Raw genomic sequence first — 7,453 nt, forward strand, 5'->3', positions numbered from 1 at the left:
CCCTTCTCCCCCGATTGCTCAGTTTGGCCGGGCGGCCAGCTCTAGGAAAAGTCTTGGTGGTTCCAAACTTCTATTTAAGAATGATGAAGGTCACTGTGTTCTTGCGGACCATCAATGCTGCAGACATTTCTGCCTCAACACAGTCCCATCTCGTAGCTCTACGGGCAATTCCTTCAACCTCATGGCTTGCTTTTTGCTTTGACATGCCCTGTCAACTGTGGGACATTATAGAGACGGGAGTGTGTCTTTCCAAATCATGTCCAATCAATTGAATTTACCACAGGTGGACTCCAATCAAGTTGTAGAAACATCTCAAGGATGATCAATGGAAACAGGATGCACCTGAGCTCAATTAAAAGTCTCATAGCAAAGGGTTTGAAAACGTATGTAAATAAGGTATTTCTGATTAAGGTAATGATAGGGTATTGTGTGTAGGTTGATGAGCAAAAACAAATATTTAATCAATTTTAGAATAAGGCTGTAATGTAACAAAATGTGGATAAATTCAAGGGTTCTGAATACTTTCCGAATGTACTGCATACCGTCCATAATGTCTATAAACACCATCATATACATCTATATTTATATAAATTTTTTGACATTGCTCATCCTCTTATTTCTTAATTCCGTTGTTTTTATTTTTTTGAATTTGTTTGTATTGTTTTGTATTATTAGTGTTTTATTTTACTGTTGGAGCTAGAAACACAAGGATTTTGCTGCACCTGCTACAATGCAAAATCTTTGTATGTGACCAACAACATTTGATTATATTTTTATTTTAAATGGGCTTTATATGAGATTATAATGATGACAGAACAATTTGAGCCTGTATTTTGAATTTCTTGGTCGCACATTGAGATTTGTGGTTGCAAGTTTGATTCGCAAATGTGTAATTTAATTTTGCAAGCATGTGTAAAAGATTTAACTACAGGTCTCAAACTTGTAACTTGCCATTTGAATACATTCAATAAGATTTGCAAGATTATTTTATTTTCTGAATAATTACAAGTTCATTTACGAGTATGAATATGCTGCTGTTGGGTCAGATCAGCTTGGCAATGTCTGACAGTAACCAGACCTTCTCTCAGACCACAGGAGAGGGGAGGAGGGAACTGGTGTGGGGGATTTGACACCTCACGCCCTGTTGTAAATTTAAGTAGAAGAGGGTTCTCTTTTGCCATTCAGTATTGGTGAGTGCAAGTATTGCACTTGCTAGCTAATTTGTCCTATTTAGCTAGCTTGCTGTTGCTAGCTAATTTGTCCTGGGATATAAACATTGAGTTGTTATTTTACCTGAAATGCACAGGGTCCTCTAGTCCGACAATTAATCCACACATAAAACGGTCAACCGAATCGTTTCTAGTCATCTCTCCTCCTTCTAGGCTTTTTCTTCTCTTGACTTTATATTGCGATTGGCAACTTTCATAAATCACGTGCATTACCTCCACTGACTTCATTCGTCTTTCAGTCACCCACGTGGGTATAACCAATGAGGAGATGGCACGTGGGTACCTGCTTCTATAAACCAATGAGGAGATGGGAGAGACAGGACTTGCACTGCGTTCAGCGTCACAAATAGAACTGACTTCTATTTTAGCCCTTGGCAACGCAGATGCTCATTGGTGCGCGTGAGCAGTGTGGGTACAATAATTGAATAATATAGATTTCTACATTTATTTTGCAACACTCGCGCACGCGATGCGAGCGGTGTAGTCAGCCTGTCACACGTTACAATAAGTGAATACTGGAACAATATTTCTAACATAAGCTATAGAGCTATAGAAAACTAATGTCATCTTGGTTTTTATTCTAGTGATGTCATTAAAATGGTATGGACAAAATACTGTAACTTCAAAAGTATTTCCACTACAGGTATGAGGTCTCCATCCTAAATGTTGTTTGTGAAATATGAACAATTATAAAAGTATTTTAGGAGCCATGAGAGATAATAGTTTTACATAACTTTGTAGAAGCAAGTAGTCATGCCCCGAGTGTGGACAGGGAGCATGTCATAATGATGGAACCGTCCCCTTTGGCCAGAGTGTATAAAAGGATTGCCAACAGAGATTAACATTAGACCAGGAAATATGAGGCAGGAGCTACATGCTTGGAACTTTGAACCTCAACATGAGGTGAAGAAATAAACTCACCTTCCTTTTGACCTGAGAGACGGCGAGCTGCAGCTCATGTCCGAATACCAACACGAGGGGGAAAACAAACTCCCCTCTCAGACCATGTCTGAGACAGCTGATTAGCTTTCTTGTGTCAAATATCTAGAAAAGCTCATCTAAGTGAGACTATCCTACTACCCTCATCACCAATGGGAACCGTCGACACGGCTGGCTATCTATCTTCCAGAGTGAACAATAGTAGAAAACGGGAAAGGAGAGACCCCTTTCGGACAATCAGAGCCATACATCTTGTCGCTGAAAGGCCAACAACCTTCCTAAAGAGGGCTTGTTCCGACAGAGATATAACATATATCGATGTAATAGCTATATATCATATAGAGTTTAATTCGGAAGATGGTAACTCTTTAAACAACCTCTTTTGTGGTGCCCCAAATTCCTAATGAGTTAGTTGTTACATTATTAATTTCCTTTGGTAACAATTAACCTCTTACATCTAGACGTTCCGCTAGCGGAACACCTGCTCCAATGTCCAATGATGTCCAATGATAGGCGTGGCGCGAATGACAAATTCCTCAAAAATACAAAAACTTCCATTTTTCAAACATATGACTATTTTACAGCATTTTAAAGACAAGACTCTCGTTAATCTAACCACACTGTCCGATTTCAAAAAGGCTTTACAACGAAAGCAAAACATTAGATTATGTCAGCAGAGTACCCAGCCAGAAATAATCAGACACCCATTTTTCAAGCTAGCATACAATGTCACAAAAACACAGAAGACAGCTAAATGCAGCACTAACCTTTGATGATCTTCATCAGATGACACACCTAGGACATTATGTTATACAATACATGCATGTTTTGTTCAATCAAGTTCATATTTATGTCAAAAAACAGCTTTTCACATTAGCATGTGACGTTCAGAACTAGCATACCCCCCGCAAACCTCCGGTGAATTTACTAAATTACTCACGATAAACGTTCACAAAAAAACACAACAATTATTTTAAGAATTATAGATACATAACTCCTTTGTGCAATCGAGGTGTCCGATTTTAAAATAGCTTTTCGGGGGAAGCACATTTTGCAATATTCTCAGTAGATAGCCCAGCCATCACAGCTAGCTATTTAGACACCCACCAAGTTTAGCCCTGACCAAAGTCAGATTTACTATTACAAAAGTTTGATTACCTTTGATGTTCTTCGTCAGAATGCACTCCCAGGACTGCTACTTCAATAACAAATGTTGGTTTGGTCCAAAATAATCCATCGTTATATCCAAATAGCGGCGTTTTGTTTGTGTGTTCAAGACACTATCCGATATACGTTATAGCAGAGATCCTCAGTCTTCAATAAACAGAGGCAAGAAGAACGACACCTTGTCAGACAGGCCACTTCCTGCATGAAATCTTCTCAGGTTTTTGCCTGCCATATGAGTTCTGTTATACTCACAGACACCATTCAAACAGTTTTAGAAACTTTAGGGTGTTTTCTATCCAAAGCCAATAATTATATGCATATTCTAGTTACTGGGCAGGAGTATTAACCAGATTAAATCGGGTACGTTTTTTATCCAGCCGTGTCAATACTGCCCCCTAGCCCTAACATGTGCCAACCATGGTGATCTTCCTCTTCAGGAACTGCTGGCTGAGTTCATAAGAGGTGAAGAAATTGTCACACGTGACATTGTACCCCCTCAGTCCGTCTGTCACAACCCGCATCCCCTGGTTCTTCTCTGCGCCTCCACTGGTTGGCTTCCCTGTGTAAACTTGCATCTTCCAAGCGTAGCTGGATTGTGTGTCACAGGCCACCCATATCTTAATGCCATACTTTTCTGGCTTGCTGGGCATATACTGACAGAAAGGACAGCGACCCTTTGACAAAAGAGATTACTATCAGTAATTAGTATCACAGAAAACAATCAGAAAAATCAATGACATTACAGCAATACATAATAAAATGAACAGTGAAAATCACTTACATTACATACATGAAAATACAAATGTACCTCTGAATAGAACCAGTTGCTCATCCACTGTTACTTCAGGCCCAGGGTTGTAGAGGTATGGCAGACTCTCCACCCACTTCTCCCAGACCTCTCTCCAGTTTGTCTCTCTGTCTTGCAGGTCTTGATTCACGGTTATCAAATCATAGCATTCTTGAGAAAGTGTGAAAGGCTTTCAGTGGTATCGTGGCATGGAAAATCGCCCTTCCACTCTCTGCATCCCAGAGACTACATGTAGCCTCGCGACCTATACACACCCGCTACGATTAGCAGCCCTATGTAGGCACGCAGATCAATCTCATCCATCCTTTTCCAGTTGTCTCCATATTTACGGAAACCCTCCAAATGTGTTATCTTATCTTATTGGGCACTGAAACATGCACTCATGTCTTCAGCAAAGAGACTGGGGGGACTGTCATCTGCAGCACCTTTATAGCCTCTGACTGCATTCCCCATTAGTAAACAATGCTTTCAAGAAATATTTATTTTGTCTGAAATGTTGTTTATTTTGCCTGCATTTTGTTTATTTTGTCTGTGAACTTGAGTCATATGTGGGGTCGTGGAGGGGAGATCATAAACAATAACGTTTTAGTTTTGTATGAGTTCAATCAGTGGCACACAATCTCAATTTCTCATTGTGTGTGTGTGTGTGTGTGTGTGTGTGTGTGTGGTTTTTGTGGTGTGTAAATTATTTTATAACTGCCGTGTCAAAAATTACCCTAAGACAATCTTTGTACCCTGGTTGTGTACAGCTTTCATGGAAATATGAACAAAGGCGATGTTTCACTTTTTCTAACAGGGTCACTCTAGGAAAAGTCATCAAATTTCAAGTTCAAAAAATATAATTTAGTTTTTTTTTTCTCTGCGGTTCAACATAGTGGGGGTAATTTTTGACCCTTAAGATTTTAAATATGAGCTCACTTGCTGGTTCTGTCACTGTTGTCACATTAACAAGAAATTTGTAAGCTTGTAAAAAGTTATGTACGTTTGTAGAAAGATATTTATAAGTGAAAATATGATTGGCGCACTGGGGGCAGGACCTTTTACTCATGACCAATCAGTTCCCTCTGCCAAAACCACAACCAGCTAACCATTGGCTGGATTGTTCCATCGATCAAATCTCAGGAAGTAGCTCCCGACGAGCAAGACAGGATGAGGTAAATTAAACTAAAACGATTCTAAAGTAATCGTCTCTTTTGTCTGTGTTAAAAAAATGTTGTTGTGAAAAGGCATTACAGTAGTTCGCTTATCATGTCAAATATAATTATATATTTCAGACTGATAAAACTGACGATGGAGATGAAACAGGTAAGGGAAGTTGAACATTTAATGCGGAACAGACAGGTAACAAGACAAGAACAGCGTCAGCACACGAGTAACAATGACATGCAAACATTAATGCAGCAGCGGGGAACAGAGCTGGGAAACTGACAAATATTGGGGAGGTAATAAACAGCTGATTGAGTCTAGGTGAGTCCAATAATCGCTGATGCGAGTGACGGGGGGAAGGCAGGTGTGCGTACTGATGTTGGCAGGAGTACATAATAATGCTGGGGAGCCTGTCACCTTCGAGCACCAGGGAGTGGGAGTGGGAGCGGGAGCAGGAATGACACAGGCGAACTCCAGAACAGCCATTGCATTGACAGCCGATATTGCGTTAGCTAACTGGCCTTTAACATTCATACTAGCTTTACTATCAACTGTTTAGCTTTAACAGACAGGTTTAAATGCCAGCAGAAAATGTATATATTTGTCAGTTAGTTAAAGATGTGATTGATGAAGTTGGTTATAAATGCCATTATCTAGCTAGATAGCTAAATTGAAACTGATGGGGGAAAGATTGCTAACTAGCTAACAACATCATCAGCTAGGTTTCTAGATATTTCAAGCTATATTTTGAAGACTTGTTACTGACTTGTGAAGATTTGTCAAACTACTTAATTCCACTGCCTGTTTATTGATTAATTGATGACTGAAAAAGTTGGCAAGAAACATGTCCCTCCCCCCCAATTTCACTGCAAATAGACTATTAGGGTGGTTGGGTATCATTTGGCTGATGTGCACATTAACATGATTGTTTAGTCTAGTTACTGACTGACTAGGATTATAGTTATTCATGTTTTTGTTGTTATTGCATTTCAGGTGGAGAGGTAAGACCACTAGAAAGCAACATGCTGCCAGACCACCGAAGGACCCTAGAGGTTAATGCCTATGGACTGGAAATTGTATTTGAATTGCCCATTTATATCAATGAAACTAACAAAATGGTTGGATTTTTCAGCAACGTGCAGTAAATGCTAACACGGCTTTGCTGGTGAAACGTACATGTTGTATTTATTGTCATCTCCCTATCAGGACACTGCATGCTGTGACAAGGGCCTGGATGGTGACACACACCTGCTTCAAGCTGCCTGCCTGAATACTGAGGCCTTCAGTGGTACCTTCCCTTTGATTACAGCAAGAGTCTCCTTACTTCTGACTCGTAGACATTTAACATGTACTGTATGTAACCACTCAAAGTCATAGAAACTACTACGAACACAAGAACTGACTTATACTGAACAAAACTGTAAATGCAACATGTAACAATTTCAAAGATTTTACTGAGTTACAGTTCATATGAGGAAATCAGTTAATTGAAAAATGAATTGGGTCCTAATCTATGGATTTCACATGACTGGGAATACAGATATGGATCCGTTGATCACAGTACCTTTAAAAAAAAAGTTAGGGGCGTGGATCAGAAAACCAGATATTGGCAGGAACTGGAACGGTCTGTTGTACACGTCGATCCAGAGCATCCCAAACATGCTCCGTGGGTGAACTGTCTGGTGAGTATGAAGGCCATGGAAGAACTGGGACATTTTCAACTTCCAGGAATTGTGTAAAGATCCTTGTGACGTGGCTGTGCATTACGATGAAATATGAGGTGATGGTGGCGAATGAATGGCACGACAATGGGCCTCAGGATCGTTTCATGGTATCTCTTTGCATTCAAATTGCCATCGATAAAATGCAATTGTTTTCATTTTCCATAGCTAATGCCTGTCCTTACCATAACCCCACGCCACCACAGGGCAGTCTGTTCACAACATGGACATAAGCAAACCACTTGCCCACACGACACCATACTCGTGTTCTGCAGTTGTGAGGCCGGTTGGACATATTTATTAGACGCTTTATTACAGACAGAAATACTCCTCAGTTTCATAAGATGTCCAGGTGGCTGGTCTCAGATGATCCCAAAGGTGAACAAGCCAGATGTGGAGGTCCTGGTCTTGTGTGGTTATATGTGGTCTGCGGTTGTGAGATG

At 40.2% G+C, this 7,453-nt stretch overlaps 1 long non-coding RNA gene across 1 annotated transcript; it reads left to right on the forward strand.

Annotated features, from left to right (window-relative positions):
* The first annotated feature begins 5,236 nt into the window (after positions 1 to 5,236).
* Positions 5,237 to 6,767, forward strand: LOC106584095 (uncharacterized). The gene is made up of 4 exons (XR_001323685.2): positions 5,237 to 5,297; positions 5,418 to 5,448; positions 6,283 to 6,341; positions 6,496 to 6,767. It is a non-coding gene; the product is annotated as an uncharacterized lncRNA (long non-coding RNA).
* The last annotated feature ends 686 nt before the right edge of the window (positions 6,768 to 7,453 follow it).

This window comes from Salmo salar, chromosome ssa23, assembly GCF_905237065.1.
Source record: "Salmo salar chromosome ssa23, Ssal_v3.1, whole genome shotgun sequence".
Taxonomy (NCBI): Eukaryota; Metazoa; Chordata; class Actinopteri; order Salmoniformes; family Salmonidae; genus Salmo; species Salmo salar.